The 21,470-nt window shown below is 39.3% G+C and overlaps 1 pseudogene; it reads right to left on the bottom strand.

The window, feature by feature from the left end:
• Positions 1 to 21,470, bottom strand: part of LOC126954693 (nuclear receptor coactivator 4-like) — a 75,148-nt pseudogene that overhangs the window by 53,205 nt on the left and 473 nt on the right.

The following is a 21,470-nucleotide window of genomic DNA, read 5'->3' as shown; positions in this document are numbered from 1 at the left end:
CGAATAGCTGCGACTACAGGTGCCCGCCACCAACCCCAGCTAATTTTGTTTTGTATTTTTTTAGTAGAGATGGGGTTTCACCATGTTAGCCAGGATGGTCTCGATCTCCTGACCTTGTGATCCAACTGCCTCGACCTCCCAAAGTGCTGGGGTTACAGGTGTGAGCCACTGTGCCCAGCCTCCTATTTTATTTTTTTAGAGATGGGGTCTCACTGCGTTGTTCAGGCTGGAGTGCAGTGGTCAGTCCCAGGTGCCATCATAGTGCACTACAACTTTGAGCTTCTAGGCTCAAGTGATCCTTCTGCCTCAGTCTCTCAAGTGACTGAGACTATACGTGTATGTGCCAGGGCACCTGGCTCATCCCTAGTTTAGAGATGAGAAAAATGGTCCTTAGGGAAATTAAGTATCAGAACTAGTAAACAAGTAATCTGTGGGAATAAACAGATAATATATAAATTAGTAACAGGAATGTCCCTAGAGGTAAGTGGGATGATCCATGTTTTAGGGCAATGGTTACCTTTTTAGACTTCGAATGTCCATGGCCCTAAGCTAAGTAGCATAAGAAGAAACTAGTCTTGGTTTGAAAATATATTCAAAAGTTTCTTCTGAACCCTCATTCACTCTTTCTTTATTCCCCCAGATCCTGGAAGGACAGATTTGGTATGCAAACTAGAGAGCCCAGGTACAAAGTCTTAGGTATCTCTATTCAGAGTCTTTACACATGCATGTGTTTAATATCCATTATAGCTGGAACCCCATTATTTCTGATAGGCCTTTGACACCCTTAGGCTTGTGAGATTTGTTGGTCCAAAAATCTGCCATCCTTACCAATAGCCATTTGGGAGTCTCCAAACAACCTATATTTGTGGTATAGTCTGAGTCTAGTTTGAATATAGCTTATATGTATTTTGTCTGTATAAAAACAGTTATCACCTGAGACTACTTTACTCCATCTCAATCAAATGAGAAAACATAGCAAGTCTGTGAGTTGGTGTTATGGGCTGAACTTTGTCCCCCTAAAATTCACATGTTGCAGTCTTAACCCCTGGTGCTTCAGAATGTGACTATATTTGGAGAGGGGGTCTTCCACGAGGTAATTAACTTAAAGTAAGGTCATCAGAGTGGGCCCTAATCCAATATGACTGATGTCTTTATAAGATAAGGAAATTAGGACACAGACATGTATGGAAGGAAGACCAAGTGAAGTGACAGGGAGAAGAGGGCCACATACAAGCCAAGTAGAGAGGTCTCAGAAGAAACCAACCTTGCTGGGCACAGTGGCTCATGGCTGTTATCCCAACACTTTGGGAGGCAAAGGTGGGAAGATCACTTGAGGCCAGGAGTTGAAGACCAGCCCAGACAACATAGTGAGACCTCATCTCCAAAAAAGTGTATTCTTTTAATTAGCCAGGTGTGGTGGCACCCACCTGTAGTCCCAGCTACTTGGGCAGCTGAGGCAGGAGGATCGTGTGAGCCCAGGAGTTTCAGGCTGCAGTGAGCTATGATCGTCACTGCACTCAGCCTGGGTGACAGAGCAAAACTCTGCCTCAAAAAAACAAAAACAAAACATGCATATGGCCTTAGGCCACCTTCTAACCAAAAAACAATTTATCAATATGTAAAATTGATATAATTGCAGTCTTTTGGCTAAGCGTGGTGGCTCACGCCTGTAATCCCAGCACTTTGGGAGGCCAAAGCGGGTGTATCACGAGGTCAGGAGATCGAGACCATCCTGGCTAACACGGTGAAACCCTGTCTCTACTAAAATATAAAAAATTAGCCGGATGTGGTGGTGCGCGCCTGTAGTCCCAGCTACTCGGGAGGCTGAGGCAGGAGAATTGCTTGAACTCGGGAGGCGGAGATTGCAATGAGCAATGGAGATTGCACCATTGCACTCTAGCCTGGCAACAGAGCAAGTCTCTGTCTCAAAATAATAATAATAATAATAATAATAATAATAAAATTGCAGTCTTTTCTTTCATGAAGTCTATAATTAAAGTTCCATAAATGGGGAAATCTTAATCATAAACTTAAAATTCATAAATTCTTTAAAAATTGGTTAACTGATTCTCTTATCTGAAAAGTTATATTTTGGAGATACTTCTCCCTTGTGTATCAGATACAGAAACTATGGAGCAAAACAATACAAGGAGAAAAAGAACAGGAATCACTGGATTTTAATTAAAATGTCATTTGTTGAGTGTTGCACTTTTCTAGAGTGAAAGGCATGTATATGTTTTAAAAACTAATTAAGACTCTTTTTGTTCACAAAGAGAAACAGCTGGGTTTTAACATCTGAATGTATTAAGATCAGTGTTCACTGAGAAAAAGAAAATCCATAGCCACTTGGAGAAGAAAACAAAAATTTAGCTTACTCATCAGTCATTAAAAAACATTCTTTGTGTGCACATGGGACATAAAGCTCATCAGGTTTAGAATCCAGCCACTATTCCAGTCATTATATAGCTCAATCTCTTGATTAGATGACATTTTAACTGAACATTTAAAATCTGAAATTAGAAATATGCACAATATGACCATTTATTTACACTCCTACGAATCAGTGTCACTAGGGACCCATGAAGCATGGACTGTTTGCCTACTTTGACTTCTGGACTTCTGGGATAGATGATAGGATGGTGACCTAAACAGTTCAGAGCTTCCTTTCACCCTATCATCTGTGCATTGGTTTGAAATGTACTGCTAAATTTCTCTGAGAATGAATCTTAGAAAAGGCAAATCTTCACTACAGATTCATTGACAGTCCCAAAGGAGATTCCCACACCTTAATCTGCCCTTTCCAAAACAAGTCAGCAGAAAGAGTAAAGAAAAAGATAATGATTTAAAACAGCACCTGCTTCACAGCCCTGACAGCCTTTCCTAGCTGTCAATGAAAAGACCTGTGATGGTCCAGAAAACGTGAAAATGCCAAATTCCCCCTCCAAAAATGGTAAGATTTGTCAGTCTGTTGCTAGGATCTAAAAAGCATTTCCATCATTCATAAAGCAACAAAATACAACTGAAAAATAAACACAGTTGACAGACCATTCAAATTTTACTGCCAGAAATGGAATGATCCTTCCTAATTGAAAGTAGAACTAAAACCCTTCTTTCTCCCTCTCTGCCGTGTCTGAAATGTGCAGGCACTATTTTCTGAGGCAGCCAGATCACAGGTTTCCCTATCCCCATCTACCTGTACCTCCTCTGCCCCCAAATCAATCTATAGCCATTTGAAAATTGCAGCTCCCTGAAAGCAACTGGGCAGAATCTAGGAAGAATTAAAGTGGCCCACTGCATACTGGGATGTAAAAATCCCACCACATTCCTAACTGCAGAGGGAGTGATGGGAAGAAGGGACAAGGATAGGGGAAGTCCTGTGGCAGTGCACAGAGGTTGCAGCTTTATGTACATTCCATCTTTTCAAAGTATTAGGGATCTGGAAAGTAAAGGAAGGAGAACAAAAGATATACTATGTGTATATATGTCCTATCTAATGTCTTATAATACCAGATTATTGTCATATTGCTCACCATTTCTACTTAAAGTTAATAGTTATTATTTTTAATTGTGGTAAAATACATATAACATAAAATTTACTATCTTAACCATTTTAAAGTATACAGTTAAATGGCATTAAGTGCATTCATATTGTTGTGCAAACATCACCACCATCTATCTCCAGAATTCTTTCACCTGCAAAATGGAAACTCTGTGCTCATTAAACAACCACTCTCTATTTCCTCTTCCTCCAGGCCCTGATAATCATTCTACTTTCTGTCTTCATAAATTTGACTGCTTTAGGTATGTTATAGTAGTGGAATCATACAATATTTATCTTTTTGTGACTTTTATTTTGCTTTAGCATAATGTCCTCAAGGTTCATCCGTGTGGTAGCGTGTGTCTGATACTACCTTTCGAAGGCCGAATAATATTCCATTGTATGCATATACCACCTTTTGTTTATCTATTCAACAACTGATGGACACAAGTTGCTTCCACCTTTTGGCTATTGTGAATAATGCTGCTGTGAACATGGGTCTACAAAGATCTCTTTGAGACCTTGCTTTCAGTTCTTTTGGGTAAATACCCAGGAGTAGAATTGCTGGGTCATATGGAATTAATAATTATATTTAATACTTTCAGAATATTAAAAAAACTTTGCTTGGCTATTATAGACTGTTTATTTTAGAACTCATGTAGACAGATATACAGCTTCAGCTCTGGACATATTTAACCGAGCTTGAGGTCTCCTCTATCCGATTTTCAATGAGAGTGCCAATTTTTGAAAAGCCTTTATTGAAATAGTAAAGATACTAAATGCCAATTACCTATTGAAAAGTATCTTTTGGCAGAATACCAGTGAAGATACACTTCTGTATCCTCCTCTATAGGATTTTTTCTTTTCACATAATGAATAATCCATATTCTAGTAGAGTTGGGATATACAAATAGCATGTTAATGTGATTATGCTAAAAACCATGTTCCCTAAGAGTTTAAAAGCTGAATACTGATTTGGTCTCAGTGTCATTCTAGAGCTCCTCCTCAGCCTGTCAAAGCTGACAAGCATCAACAGCTGACACAGAGATGATGTCACTTGCTCTCTTTTGCTCCCCTATCTAAAATAAAAGTCAGTGCTACAAGGCTGCAGTGCTTTTAAGAGTCAATGCTCTACAATAATAGAATTAAAGAGCTTCAGCAATAACAAAGAGCCATCATCTATAGTGAAGTTCTTGGGACTTTTTCCTTCCTGAAGTACCTTGTACAGCATCAGCAATATTTTTACATTAGACATTCAGTAAAAACATCATTTGCTTTAAAGAATGCTCATATTTGTAGAAGATACTAACTCATCACTACCAACTGATGCATGAATTTGAAATGGGAATCTTAGAACTTTATTCCACATTCATTTCATATTTCATTTCAATTAACCAAATCCTCTATTGTTGTAAGAACTCAGTGGTTAAGATGTTATAGGACTGTCATCAAACCTGGTTCAATCTGTATTCATTAATTCAACAAATACTGCCTATTTTGTTAGGCAGTATGCTAGATGCTGGGTAGATGGTGGTAAGCAAAATTAAACATAGATACTCCCTCAAGTACCTTATACTTTTAGAGGATGATCTTGATTTCTATTCTAACTTTTTCCTTCCTCAATCATTTTGACCTTAATAAAGGACAGTACTACCTTAACTAGCTGCTCAAGCCAGCAATCTAGGACTTTTCTTTGATTTTCCCACTCCCAACCCTCTACTCCTAGCTGTTTCCTCTTTTACCTTCAAATTAGCTCTTGACTCCATCTACTTCTCTTCATCTCTACAGCCATCATCTGAACCCAAGCTGCTACCATTCTAGCGCAGATTCCTTCAATATCCTCCATAACCTCCTGACTGGTCTTTCTAATTGTACTACTGCTCCCCTTCCACCTGTGCTGTCTTTCCAGGTGCCAGTGATCTGTATAAAACCTTCTAGTGGCCCCTCATTGAATGTCCAATAAAATCAAGGTCCCCAGAAGAGTCTGCATGACATGTCCCTGCCCTTTTCTCTAAATTTACCTCCTGCCACCCCTTCTGCCCACTGCTCCAGTCATGCTGGCAATCCTGCAGTCCTTTCAGTGCCTTGACATGACAAGCTCTTCCTAGCCTCAGAACTTTCACACATGCTGTTCCCTCTCCTAGGGATGCTCTTATCCCACCTGGCAACTCCTCACATCCTTAAGGTTTTGACTTAAACGTTTTCTCTTCAGGGAAGAATTCCCAGAAAATGCTGGATAGGTTTCCCCATTAATGTGTGTGTGCGTGTGTGTGTGTGTGTCAGTCAGGGTGGGGAGGTGGTAGTGGTCACCTAATCAAGGTCTCTTCTATTTTTTTGGATCATTTCTTCAAATTTATTTTAAAATGCTCTTAGTACAGATATTTTCCCAGTTGGATGTTGCCTTTTAACCTTTTTATAGAGTTTAATTTTCTGCTTTAAGTTTCATATAATAAAGCCCGCTAATCTTTTCCATTTTGTTTAATGGTATCATGCTTACAGACTCCTTCCCCTCCACAAAATTTTGTACTTACTCAGTTTTTTTCTGAAACTTTTGTTGTTATTTCTCAAATTTATCTGGAATTTATTTTGCTATATGCTATAAGGGAGGAATTTATCTTTTCTCCCCCCAGTTTTTGGCCATGGCAATTTCTTCTCTCCTCTAAGGAGGAGGAGCTGCGGCTACAGATTTGTACAGTTAAAGGACACTATTGAGGCCATGCTTTGAGTAGAGTCTTGTGGTAGGGGATACAACTGTAGTGGACATTAAAATAGCAAGATCTAAGTCGTGGATTTGAGCTATGGGGCAGATGTAGAGAAAATAGGCCTCTGTTTTGGTTCAAGTTCCTTTAGACTAATGAGGTTTAGGCAAAGGTACTTCTTATCCAAGTTCCAAACAAGTACCCCAAGTACCACATGGAGGTTTGGCATTAAAGCCTTATCTAATAGCAAGTGTTTTTTTATTTGCTTAATTCTCTGTGCATGTATTTTCCTTGTGGACCTTAAGGGGAGAAGTTACTGACGTAGAACAGGGACTTAGCTATTTCCGGCCAAAGACCATATTAACTACACTTTCACATTTTCAACCTTAATTATACATTTGTCTTTAAAAGCACATTTTATTATATTACCTTCAATCAAATGAATATTTATATAAGTGCCACATATATATTTGACTAAACTTTTTTGCATGAGAACAAAAGATATCTTATACTATGTATATATATGTGTATATATGTGTGTGTATATATATGTGTGTGTGTGTGTATATATATATATATATATAATAGGCTTGTAATACCAAAGGTAGTTGCAAATAATAGCTACTGAATAGTGGTTGACTTAATTTATATTTAGCAATTAGTGGAAAAATTTGCTTTTCTGTCTCCATAAACAGATTTACGTTATAAATTGGCACCATAGAATGGTGATATCAAATGACAGTACTGTTTGAGGAAACAATTCAAAAGGTAAGAAAGGGTTATTTCTTGGTCAAATTAGTTTCTGGCCTTATTCACAGAATTCTATTAAGAGTGAACTTTAGAGCTTCAAATGACTTTAGAGATCATTAAATACAATCTCTTCATTTTTCAGATTATCAATCGTGGGTAAAGGAGGTGATGTGACAGGCAGATTCTATAACACTAGAAGATTCATTCCTTCAGCCAATATTTGATGAAGCCCAGCTGTTTGCTAAGCATTGTCTTTAGGTGTTTCCACAATGAATTAAGCATGAATCTCTCTACACAGTTAATAGAAGTGTAAACAGTTTAAGAGAAAAGGAGGTATTCACTTATGTAATAAGAATGAGAAACAGAAATGTCAAGGACCATATCAGTGTTGTGAAAATAATATCAAATTGTCCCTTTACATTATCATAATTATCATCACCACAACAATAGTGATAAAGATGTATCTATTGAGCCTCCAGTGTATATGGCATAATGTATAAGAAGTAGTTGTAATTGGCTGAGCATGGTTGCTCATGCCTGTAATTCTGGCACTTTGGGAGGCCTAGGCAAGCAGATCACTTGAGGTCAGGAGTTCAAGACCAGCCTGGCCAACATGGTGAAATCCCATCTCTACTAAAAATACAAAAATTAGCTGGGCTTGGCAGGGAGCGCCTGTAGTCCCAGCTACTCGGGAGACTGAGGCAGGAGAATTGCTTGAATCTGGGGGGTGGAAGCTGCAGTGAGCTAAGATCACGCTAAGATCCAGCCTGGGCAACAGAGCAAGACTCCACCAAAAAAAAAAAAAAAAAAAAAAAAGAAAGAAAGAAAGAAAGAAAAAAGAAATGGTCGGGATCTTCAAGGAATTTTTAATATAACAAAGGATTTAGGTCATATATTAAAGAAAGCAAATAAGAAGAAAAAGAGGAGGAGGTAACACTACATGCTAAGTATCTTAAAAGCTTTGTTATCTCTTTGAACCCTCATCATAATCCTATAATTAGGGCATAAATATTGTCAGTTTTATAGACAAGAAAAAAGAGGCATGGGAAAGGGAAATGACTTGTCTAAGATCATATAGTGGGAAAGAGGTGGAGACAGGATCTATACCCAGTAGCATGTGATAAATGCTAGAGGCATCACCCCAACAAAAAATGCTGTAGGAAATAAAAGAAAGTAGAAATATTGTGACTCGGAACTGCTGAGATGAAGTCATGGAAGAGGAGGGACTTATGTAAACTTTAGCATAATGGGAGAATTTTGGAGGCAAAAGGGGGTATGAGCTGAACAAATAGTTGGTTTATATAGGTTGCGGGACAGTGTGGAGATTAGTTTGTTAAGAATGGGCTGGGCACAGTGGCTCATGCCTATAATCCCAGCACTTTGGGAGGCCAAGATGGGTGGATCCCTAAAGTCAGGAGTTCGAGACCAGCTTGGCCAACATGGTGAAACCCTGTCTCTACTAAAAAAAAAAAAAAAAAAAAAAAAAAAAAAAAAAGTGTGTGTGTATATACATACATATATATGAAAATTAGCCAGTTGTAGTGGCACACGCCTGTAATCCCAGCTACTTGGGAGGATGAGGCAGAAGAATTGCTTGAGCCTGGGAGGCAGAGGTTGCAGTGGGCTGAGATGGTGTCACTGCACTCCAACCTGGGTGATAGAGTGAGGCTCCATCTGAAAAAACAAACAAACAAACAAACAAACAAAGAGTGACCAATGCCAGGCTAAAGTAAACTAGGTTCAGGGCCTTGGAATGGGTATGGGGAATAGGACGAATAACTAAGCTTTAATGAATATTTGTTTTTGGTATGTAGAATGGATGGGGAATTGGGAGAGAGGCTGGGGTCAGGAAAACCAGTTTAGGAAACGTTGAACTAGTTCAGTGGTATAGATAAGGACCAGAAGTAGGGTTGAGGAAGAGGTGATATTATAGAGTACAGTGGGCTGAATAATGCATCCCCCCTCTGCCAAGATATCTGTGTCCTAATCCCCAGAACCTGTGCATATGTTTTTTTAAATGCAAATATGATTAAAGAGGTTGAGATAAGGAGACTATCCTGGATTAACATGGTCAACCCAATGTAATCACGAGGGTCTTCACACGAAAGAATCAGGAGAGTCGAAGTTAGGAGAAGGTAATATAAAGCTATGAACTGTTAAATATGGGAGGCTTCTAAAAGCTGGAAAAGGCAAGGAGTGGATTATCTCCTGGAGTCTCCAGAGGGAAGCCAGCCTTGTCAATACGTTGATGTTAGCCCGATAAGACTCATTTCAGACTTTTAGCCTCCAGGATCTGTAAGAGAATAAATTTTGTGTTGTTTTAGGCCACTAAGTTTGGAGTCATTTGTTACAGCAGCAATAGGAAACCAATAAATAGAGGAAGGGATGGATGTGAAAGACATAAAGAAAAAACAACAGTGTTTGATGATTGCATGAGACGAGAAGAGTGAAGGATCAAGATAATTTCAAGATTCTGAATCTGGATTATGAAGGCAATGAAAGTGGAATTAGTCCAGGAGCGGTGGCTCACACCTGTAATCCCAGCACTTTGGGAGGCTGAAGCGGGTGCCTCGCTTGAGGTCAGAAGTTCAAGACCAGCCTGGCCAACAGGATGAAACCCTGTCTCTACTAAAAATACAAAAATTAGCCAGGAGTGGTGATGGGCACCTGTGATCCCCAGCTTCTCGGGAGGCTGAGGCAGGAGAATCGCTTGAACCCAGGAGGTAGAGGTTTCAGTGAGCTGAGGTCACACCACTGCACTCCAGTCTAGGCAAAAGAGGGAGACTGTCTCAATTAAAAAAAAAAAAACAACAACAGGAAGTGGAATTAATTTTCTGGGGGAAAGATGAATTCAATTCTATATACTCTGAATTGAGTTCAAGAGTAGGCACCCAAAATCAAGTTAACCTCATATGAGGGTTTGATTTTCGGTCTTAAGGAAGGAGTCATTAGGGGGTAAAGGCTGCTCCCACATAGTACAGTCATGCTTATATCCTTCAGTTACAGATGATGTCACTTCAATTATAATTCTCTTCTATGAGAGGATGGCCAAATATTAAGCCTTATTGTATTTGGGTATGAATGAGTTTATCAGATTCTTTTATTGAAAGATTTGGTAAGAGGTTGAGGCAGAGGCTCACAATGAGGGAAGAGGAGTGTATTAGGTCCATCCCTAAATGCAGAGAATCCATGAATACTCCTAGAATAGTGTTCATAATTGTATGAGTATATGCATCATCTTCTGAAGAGAAAATGTATAACTTTAATCAGATTCCTGAAGGGGATAGATGATCAAAAAAGAAAGTTAAGTATGGTGCTCTAATGGCATGGGACATTGGAGGGCAAAGGAGGAAGGGAAGAGAGAAAGAGAAAATAGAAAAATTAACACATGAAAACTCCCCATTCTTTTGCTGCAGCTTGGTACTGATAATTCCTGCTTCTCTTTTCCCTTACTAGACCCATTTCAGGGATTCTACTGTTTCTAGAGCCAGCTTGTAAAGAGGCTGCAGAACCTATTGTGTTGAGAGTTATTTTATTTGCTGAAAATTCTTTCTTTCTTTCTTTCTTTTTCTTTCTCTCTCTCTTCCTTCCTTCCTTCCTTTCTCTTTCTTCTCTTTTTATTTATTATTATTATTAATTTATTTTTTTTTGAGACAGAGGTTCTCTCTTGTTGTCCAGGCTGGAGTGCAATGGCATGATCTTGGCTCACTGCAACTGCCTTCTGGGTTCAAGCGATTCTCCTGCCTCAGCCTCCCGAGTAGCTGGGATTACAGGTGCCTGCGACCATGCCCAGCTAATTTCTTATTTATTATTATTATTTTTTGTATTTTTAGTAGAGACAGGGTTTTGCAATGTTGGCCAGGCTGGTCTCGAACTCCTGACCTCAGGTGATCTGCCTGCCTTGGCCTCCTAAAGTGTTGGGGTTACAGGTGTGGGCCACTGTGCCAGGCCATCTTTTTAAAACAAATTTTTTAAAAAAGAATAGAGATGGGGTCTCAGCATGTTGCCCACACTGGTCTTAAACTCCTGGACCCAAGTGATCGGCCTGACTTGGCCTCCCAAAGTGCTGGGATTACAGGCATGAGCCACTGCCCCTGGTCTGAAAATATATTCCTTAAAAGATTTTATTTCAGTGTTTTACAGAATATTTCATCTATGTTTCTTATAGAATTTTTCTGAATATGACAAATACTAATATCTTCACAAAATGGATATTAAAATAACTCAATAAATAATATCACTGGTAATCTCTTTTCAAAGACTAGTTGAGACATAAAAACGGTAGCTTCTAATTAGCAGCAATTAGTTTTTCTTCAGTGAAATCATCAAGAGTTGCCCACTTGATGTCTAACTGAAATGTTTCTATAGTTAAATTTGATGTCATCCCCGTACACTAAAGACATCCTTCTCAATGCCTATTAGATTATGCATAGCCAAGTTCATTGGATGTTTCAAAGGCTGACCTGGGATCAGAATTTATCCCCTAAGCAATTTACTTAGATAACTGGTTTTCTATTTCTGTACAGATTAAAATGAATAGTTTTCATTTTGTTTTACAGTATAACATTGAAGCTATAAAAAATGTTTTTTTAATGTCACGATTTCTTTTTGATATAGAGAGAAATGGACTAGGTCTGCACTTGATGAATTTCCTATGGGTATGATTAATTTTCATGGGTCCTCTCCATAGACAATGTTGGGGCTTAGAAAACAAATATCCCAAAATATGATGCTTTGGCATGCTGAGTGCTTTGAACAAAAGAGATCGAAAGGCCTCAGAAATAAACTTCAGAACCAAGGTCTCTCTCTCTCAGACCTGCTGCTCCCCATCTTCCCTTCCAATGTGCAGAGACGAGTTTTCTCTGAAGTTTCCATATTTGGCTGAGGGAAGTTCTTCTAAAAGAAATGCAACTGTCTTAAACTCTCTCCCTAGGAATTACATCAAACCACCAGTGAAGATTAGTCACGAGTGAAGATTAAAAGTCATCACCATGCCCAGACAAGCTATTCTTATTCTTCTGGAGGCTGCTCAAAATTTTTTTTTTTTTTGCCCAGGCTGGAGTGAAGTGGCACAATCTTGGCTCACTGTAAGCTCTGCCTCCCAGGTTCACGCCATTCTCCTGCCTCAGCCTCCTGAGTAGCTGAAACTACAGGCGCCTGCCACCATGCCCAGCTAATTTTATATATTTTTTAGTAGAGATGGGGTTTCACTGTGTTAGCCAGGGTGGTCTCGATCTCCTGACCTCGTGATCTGCCCACCTCAGCCTCCCAAAGTGCTGGGATTACAGGCGTGAGCCACCAAGCCCGGCTTGAAACTTTTTTTTTAACCTGAGATACTTTATTTATATAATAGGCCAACCTTTCTTCAGAGTGCAGTTCTGCCCCTCTCCTTCCTGTAATTTGCTGCCACCTTCCTTAGAGCACAGAAAAACTTTGTCCCAGGCTACTATCTGTCCTTTGGAACCATTAATTTTCCCTAAAAATCATTTACTGTTTCTCTCAAATTGCCTACACCCCCCACTTCCCTCTCTCCTATGAAGAGGGTATTTAAACTTCAACCATCTGGCTCTTCCTTGAGTCTCATATTTTGTGTGCCTCTTGTGCACATGTACACATTAATAAATTTGTATGCCTTCTCCTGTTAATTTGTTTATTGTCAACTTATTTCAGCAGACTCAATTATAGAACTTCCAGAGGGAAAGTTTAAAATTCCTTACAACATGAAGTTTTACCTGAACATTCAGAGTCTTGCTTTATGGTATAAATAATATTTCAATAAGAAAGTAGGCTCGGCATGGTGGCTCACACCTGTAATCTCAGCACTTGGGAAGGCTGAGGCTGGCGGATCACGAGGTCAGGAGATCGAGGAGATTGAGATCATCCTGGCCAACACGGTAAAACCCTGTCTGTACTAAAAATACAAAAAATAGCCAGGCATGGTGGTGAGCACCTGTAATTCCAGCTACGTGGAAGGCTGAGACAGGAGAATGGCTTGAACCCAGGAGGTGGAGGTTGCAGTGAGCCGAGATCGCACCACTGTACTCCAGCCTGGTGACAGAGTGAGACTCCTTCCCCGCCCCCCCTCCAAAAAAAAAAAAAAAAAAAGTAAAAGAAATGTAATTGTTTTTCAGCTTCTACTATGATAAATTAGAAAGAGTACCTGCTCTGATGTAATATCAAAGAAAATATAAAGTCTTGCCTTTGAAATGACTAGGACTTCATCAAGGTCGAGGCTTATATAAGTTTAATCTTATAAATTTACATGCTTTTGGTGAAACTGATATGGAGCTATGATTTGACTGATATTCTAACAAAATCATAGGTGGAGAGGGGCGCTTTGTAAAACAGATTTGGCTAACCTACATTTGCTTGCAAAGGGATTTCAGTGCTTATTGGAAAGCTCTAGCCAGGGAGTACAGCTCCCCACATACCTTGACTAAAAATAGACTTTGTCAGATTGGAAATGTCATTCTTTTTGATTGAGTTGACACTTTGGGAAGAACACACATGGAGCTCTCAGAGGAAGGGAACTCTGGACTAGGAGGATGCCAGAGTAGTCAGTCAATTCTGGCAATTAACCTGGTGACAGATGCCATAGCTACACTACATTGAATCCTATAACTGATGCTTTTTTAAGCATCATATTTACCTTTTATATTAATTTGCTAGGGCTATTATATCAAGGAACCACAAACTGGGTGGTTTAACACAATAGGAATTTATTATCTCACAATCCTGAAGCTAGAAGTTTGAAATCAAGGTGTCAGCAATATTGGTTTCTTCTGGAAGCTCTGAGGGAGAATCTATTCTGTGCCTCTCTCCTTACTTCTGGTGATGGCTTGGTGTTCTTTGGCTTGTAGATGCATTACTCATCTTAACCAATGACATCTGCAACAACCCTATTTCCAAATAAGTGCACATTCTGAGATTCCAGGTAGACATGAATTTGGAAAGAAACTATTTAACTGACTACACATTCTAAGCCATTTACCCTCAGAAACATCAGCACAGTTAATTAGAACACAGCTAACATGGCCCGGGGTGTATGTTCTCTTCCATGTAATGGGCAAGTCATTTAAATTGATTATATGCTGACAGTTATGTACCTACTGCTATGGTTTGAATGTCTGTCCCCTCCAAAGCTCATGTTGAAATTAAATTGCCATTGTAACAGTATTAAGAGGTAGGATCTTAGAGATGTGATTAGGCCACGAGGGCTTAGTTGTCACAGTGGGAGATTAAGGCCATTTAAAAAGGGTGAGTTTGTGTCTCTTTGGTTTTTTGCTCTTCCAACACATGAGGACACAGAGTTCCTCTCTCTTTACCTTTTTGCCATTTCTTAACACAGCAAGAAGGCCTTTGCCAGATGCCAACACCTTGATAATGAATTTTCTAGCCTCCAGACTGTGAGCCAGTAACTTTCTGTTCATCATAAATTACTCCATCTGTGGTATTCTAGTATAGCAGCACAAAAAGGACTAAGAGACCTATCTTGAAATGTCGGCCGGGCGCGGTGGCTCAAGCCTGTAATCCCAGCACTTTGGGAGGCCGAGGCGGGCGGATCACAAGGTCAGGAGATCGAGACCACAGTGAAACCCCGTCTCTACTAAAAATACAAAAAATTAGCCGGGCGCGGTGGCGGGCGCCTGTAGTCCCAGCTACTCAGGAGGCTGAGGCAGGAGAATGGCGGGAACCCGGGAGGCAGAGCTTGCAGTGAGCCGAGATCGCGCCACTGCACTCCAGCCTGGGCAACAGCGTGAGACTCCGTCTCAAAAAAAAAAAAAAAAAAAAAAAAAAAAAAAAAAAAAAAAAAAGAAATGTTACCCAGTTAATTCAAGAGGGATCTGGGCGATAACTTGAATGGAATAGCATATTCCACCCATAAAGGTTGTGTCTTTGTATGTTAATGCTACTATAACAAAATACCATAGACTGGATATCTTATAAACCGAAATTTATTTCTCATAGTTCTGGAGGGTGAGAAGTTCAAGATTAAGGCACCAGCAGATTTGATATTGGGTAAGGACCTCTTGCTGGTTCACAGATCGTGCCTTCTCACCGTGTCCTCACATGGTGGAAGGGGCTAGCTACCTCTATAGGGTCTCTTTTATGTGGGCACTAATTCTAGTCACAAGGGCTCAACCCTCATGATGTAATCACCTACAAAAGTCCCAAACCTCCAAATACCATCACCCTGGCGGTTAGGATTTCAACATACGGATTTAGTGGGGACACAAACATTCAACCATAGCAGGTTACAAAAGAACTCAAAGTACATGTCCATCTCATAGTTGGTTAGTAGGTGGTTTTCCTATATAAAGCATGGGGCACATTGATGAAGCAACTGATAGTGAAGGTGACTGGACCATGAAGGATCGTATAAATCATGACACTGTTTTCTTTTTGAAAAATGGACAATAAAATGTCTTCTCTGGCTATCATTCTATTGCTGATGAGACAAATTTTGATACTTTGCTTTTTTTTTTTTTTTTTTTTGCTATGGAACTTGGTGAAATAGTGACTCACTTTTATTGGCGTGTGCATGTGTACTAAAGATGAAAATGATGAACAACAATTTGAGTTTGTATAGAACTTCCTTTCTGGAACCTTTATTTTTGGCAGGTATGTGGAAGGGGTGGGGGAAATATACGATACCAAACACAATTTTGGCAAAGGAACAACAACCCTAATCATAAATTTTTAGGCATTTCGGTGATTTTTGATATGAATATATAAAAACATGTTACCTAAGCTAATGTTCAGATGTGTATACATTGCTTTTTACTTAACTAGAAGATTTTAACTTTTTTCTTTGTTTATATTTCACGTATATCAGTAAAGCCTCAAAATGACTTACAAAATTAATAAGAAAGGTTTTAAAAAAATTACTGGTAAGGGGGCTAGAGAGAAGCCACTCAGATATTGTGTGTGTGTTTGGCTGGTGCCATCTTTTGTTAGGGAAACTTGGCAAACTACAAAACCTTAAGAGTCTGCATTCTATCTGACCTAGCAATTCCACTTTTAGGAATTTATCTTACTGATATAATCAAGGGGGAGGCCAAATATTTAGATATATTCACTGTGTTTAGCTATGTTGCACAATTGTTTATAATGGTAAAGAATTGAAAACAATTTAAACATTCAACAGGGGGAAATTGGTTAAATGACAGCATATCCGTTTTGTGTATACCATGCAATTGTTTAAAATGATGTTGCAGAATAGTATATGATTCTATTAAAGATGTTCAATAGATGCTGTTAAATTCGGAGAGATGAATGACAAATATTATGTGTAGAATAAACCGCTTTTTTTCCTTTTTCTTTTTCCTTTTTTTTTTTTTTTGAGATAGAGTTTCGCTCTTGTTGCCCAGGCTGGAGTGCAATGGTGTGATCTCGTTCACCGCTACCTCCACCTCCCGGGTTCAAGTGATTCTCTTGCCTCAGCCTCCTGAGTAGCTGGGATTACAGGCATGAGCCACCATGCCCAGCTAATTTTGTATTTTTAGTAGAGATGGGGTTTCTGCCATGTTGGCCAGGCTGGTCTCAAACTCCCAACCTCAGGTGATTCACCCGCCTTGGCCTCCCAAAGTGCTGGGATTACAGGCGTAAGCCACCATGCCTGGTCGAATAAGCCACTTTTTAAAATGTATATATATGCATTAGGAAATGGCAAACTATCAAGAACTAAATGTGGTCAGTGAAAAGGACAGATCATTTCACTTTCTTCTTTTCTCTTATATGTATTTAACACATTTCATATCGCAAATATATTTTACATTTGTGAAGAGAAAAACAAGTTGCTTTTTATTTTTTTTAAGTAGGAAAGGAAATGAGTACAATGGGAAAAATGATATAAGAAAGTTAAAAATGAATCTTGAGGTTACTTCTAAAAATGCAAGCAATAAGATTCTGTACAGATGGGCCACACATTTTGCGCTAGGCTTTCGAGAGCCAACAGAAAGAGGGAAACAGAATCAATGACAGTATTTACAGTATCTGTGATAAGAATAATCTGTTAATCAACAACTTGAAAGTAAATACAATGGCAGATTTCACTGGAGTTTTACCTACATGTAGGCTGAAAATAAAATGCTGAAGGTCAATAGAAAGTTAAATACTAGTTTACCTTTATAAAAAGGTAGCCATAAAGTCTGGAAACACAGACAATGTTATTTTATTTTTTACAGACTTAAGTAAATTATATTATAGTATATATTGATTTTACACATTGAACTCCCTGATTACTTACTTCTTCTGCAGTATGCTAAAGGTATAGGTTTATTCAGGAGAAATCAGAAGGAGAAATCAACTGAGGCAACACATTTTGCTTGGATTGGGAAAAATGTATCAATGCACCATGCTTTGTAACATGAGCATTGTTACAAGGACAACACATTTCACATATCATGTAATGTCACTGAACATATCATATAATGTCACTAAACATATTATGTAATAACAACAAAGCATTTATTAGGTATATTTGCTGTTTCCAGATTTTTATGGCCAACCTATAAAGCTGTCTAATATTGTTATAGGCATGCCCTCTTGAAATTCCACAGGTTTGCTTTAGCTTTTCTAGGAAACAATAAAATTCCTTAAATTTCCTTTGACCCAGATATAGTATAACTTCAAAGGAAGGAGATTTTTTTCACATTTATGATTTCATTTTGGTTTTACACAAGTAAATTTTGGAAGACTATGTTTCTTTGCCTCTAGAAGGGTGAAACAGCTGCCTGATTTTTGGCAGTTACATGCATGCACTCTATGCAGCTACCCGATGACAAACGTGATCTTTGCTGCATTCGCCCCAGCACTTATTTTGCCAGTCCAGTCATAGCGACATGTTGGATGTCATTTCTAAGAGCACATATTAAAGGACCTTTTAAAAAGAGGAAGCTTCATGAAATATTTCACTTCCTAAAGGCATTATTGGATGAAATCTTCAGAGACCAGCTAATGCTCAACTTAAAAGTTTTCTTAGAACATGTTCAACCATGCAATCCTGTTATCATCAATACATTTTAATTTATATGAAAACAATGAGTTTCTCATAATTAAGGTAAGGTTCTTACGCTTCATCCAAATGGCTTGATAAGCAAAAAATGCAAACCATGAATAGTTTCAAGGAAGATAGAGAAATAATCATAATGGCTGTAAGCTCTTTGTAGTCAGGAATGATGCTTCTTGTCTAGCAGTACTACAGGTGGAACGTATTCAATAATATTAAAAGATTATTTGATGGTAATACTGATTTACCATGATGTTTTTCTTCTAAGTTGTTTAATATTAATAAATCAATGCTGTGTGTTACAGGACAGTTTTTCATAAGTTTAGTCTGGGTATGTACAGACTGATTTTTCCATTAAGTACTGACTACACTGAGAAAATAAGTACTTCTTTTGGATGTGGGGGACCAAGAAACACCTTTGTCATTACATAACCATACAAGGTACACATACTTTTTACTTGTCAAATAGTCAGTGCTTTTCCCTCCTAAAGATATTTATTCTTCGATGGTGTATCTGAGAGATAGGATGTCCTGTTTTTTCCCACAGATTTCATCCAAAATATCAGAAATCTGACTGTCTCTTTCAAAGTTTACCAAGTAAATATTTTTCTGCAAGGCAAGTAAATTAAACACAGGGAAGAAAGGAAAACAATTATCATTAAAGAGTATTGCCATTCTACTGAAAAACTGTTTCCTTTCAAAATAGACATTAAGTATTTTAAGAAGTGAATGGTAACTAATGGAGGAAATCAGTATGTGTTCAGGTAGAAGTACAGCAACCCTGGGCACCATCCCCTTGCCACCAGGCATACCTCATCTAACCAGTGATAGAGCTGAACCACATGGTCCCTGTCAAAAGTTATAGTTAGTTTAATCCTTGCTCCTCGGGAGGCTAAGGCAGCAGGATTGCTTGAGTCTAGGAGTCTGAGGCCAGCCTGGGCAACATAGACCCTGTCTCTAAAAAAGAAAAGTTATGGTTATATGTTTATGTGTGTGTCTGTGTGTGCATGTGTGTGTGTGTGTGTATTTGGAGTCTCCTCTGTTATCCAGGCTGGAGTCCAATGGTGCCATCAAAGTTCAATGTAACCTCAAATTCCTATGCTTAAGCTATTCTCTCACCTCAGTCTCCCAAGTAGCTTGGACTACAGGCATGCCCCACCATGTCTATTTTTTTGTTTTTTGGAAAGACATGGTCTCACTATGTTGCCCAGTCTGGTCTCACTCCTGGCCTCAAGCGATCCTCTTGCCTCAGCCTGTAACCCAAAGCTCTGGGATTACAGGCATGAGCCTAGAATTTATTAAGCCTTTTATTTTTAACATGAATGTTTTTCTTTTATAAAATTTATATAGGTTAGCAAGTATACATTCCTTGGTACAATTATTTGGTTAATGTTTGTCTCCCCTTTCATGGCAACAAAGACTGTACTGTTTTGCTTACCAATGTATTCACGGGAGCTGACATTATTGTAGGTGCTCAGTATATAGTATGTTTGTTAGAGAATATATGAGAATGCAGAACGAAATGGATGGAAGACAGGGCTATAGAAATGGAAAGAAAAAGTAAACCATGACCTCTTCAAAAGTTTACATATCTGCTGTTAAGGCTATTGTTGATACTGGAGCCATTTAAAGCCATTTTGAAGCGGGACATATTTGCTAAGGAAATTGCCATTATACGTTGGCCCAGTGAAAAATAAATAAATTGAAGTACTGCGGTATCTTTACTGTTCTGTGTAAGTTCTATGTAAGTTCCCAGGGTTTGGCTATTTATTTGGTAAAAGCAGCTTACAGTATCCTAAACTTGTTATTTATACATCGCTCCTACCCCATGGTCTAGGCTTGAGTCCTTGATAACCATCCTTTTCCTCAAGATGAAATTTCATATGAAACACACTTGAGCCGGCCGGCGCGGTGGCACACGCCTGTAATCCCAGCACTTTGGGAGGCCGAGGTGGGAGGATCATTTGAGGTCAGGAGTAAACCGGCCTGGCCAACATGGTGAATTCCTGCCTCTATTAAAAATACAAAAATGAGCTGAGTGTGGTGGTGGGTGCCCGTAATCCCAGCTACTCGGGAGGCTGAGGCGGGGGAATTGCTTAAGCCCAAAAGGTGGATGTTGCAGTGAGCAGAGATCGCGCCATTGCACTCCATCCCAGAAGACAGTGCGAGACTCCGTATCAAAAAAAAAAAAAAAAAAAAAAAAAGAAAAGAAAAGAAAAAGAAAAACACTTGAGCCACAGGCCAGACATACCAACCCAAACACTGATTGATTACAAACCTCATATGTGACACATAACAATAGGATCTCTCACTTTCTCCTTTGCAAGTACTGGACTCCTTCCTCTTCCTACCAGACTCCTCTTTGGGCGTTTCACCAGTTTTTTGCCAACAGCATCTCTAAATTGGGATTGCATCTTTGTAATAGACTAAACTTTTGTGAAACTGCCATGTATCTGGAATATAGGTGAATTGTGTTACTCTTGTCCCCAGTGTTTCTTTTTTCTTTTTGAGACAAGGTTTCACTCTGTCGCCCAGGTTGGAATAAGTACAGTAGCTCAATTTCAGTTTACTGCAACCTCTGCCTTCCAGGTTCCAGCGATTCTCCTGCCTCAGCCTCCCGAGTAGCTGGGACTACAGGCGCACACCACCATGCTCGGCTAATTTTGGTATTTTTTTTTGTAGAGACAAGGTTTCACCATGTTGGCCAGGCTGGTCTCGAACTCCTGACCTCAAGTGATCCACCCACTTTGGCCTCCCAAAGCGCTGAGATTACAGGCATGAGCCACCATGCCTGGCCATTCCCAGTGTTTCTAAAGGTGTCCAGTGTGATCCAAATTTCAAAGGTTTGTATTTTTTCTTAGATGATGTGATAACTTAGATTCTGCTTTTTTAGCTTTCTTGTCTCAGTGTACTGGACAATTTCCATTATTTCACAGAGGGCTCAACACTGTCAGTCAGCCAACAACGTCTCATCCCCAGGATATACCACTCCTTGAAACTTTCTTTTCTACTTGGTCTGTTAGGTTCTCAGGACAAGGGATTGCAGACCTGAGGTGATTTGAATGTCCTTAGAAATAATCTGTCCTCAAAAGGCTTTCCTGGTTCAAATGCCAGGTTATGGAAATTCTTCCACTAGGAGAGTCTATTCCTTTGGATTCAAGCGGTACTGTGCCAGTGTTCTGCATTTCACATTTAAAGGGGGCAGACACATGAAGTCACCTTTCTGAGGTTTTCTGCAAAAGATTAGCTGTGGATCAGATCAGGTCTAGGGCAAGTATAAAAACACTAGTGACCTTGAGGAGGAGGAAGCTCTGGGATTCGGCGCGCTAGGGAAAAGTGGAAGAGGACAAACTTTAAAAAAATCCGTTACTGGGTATCGGTGTCTTTCAGACTACAAGATTTTAAGAACTGGTGCTCAGAGACTCTTCTTGCTATGCTCCCCCCGCGTCCACCCTCCAGCCTCCCCCAAGCC

The sequence above is a fragment of the Macaca thibetana genome, chromosome 5, assembly GCF_024542745.1.
Source record: "Macaca thibetana thibetana isolate TM-01 chromosome 5, ASM2454274v1, whole genome shotgun sequence".
Classification (NCBI taxonomy): Eukaryota; Metazoa; Chordata; class Mammalia; order Primates; family Cercopithecidae; genus Macaca; species Macaca thibetana.
Note: the sequence above shows the minus strand (reverse complement) of the source record. Positions and strands in the feature narration are given on the sequence as shown.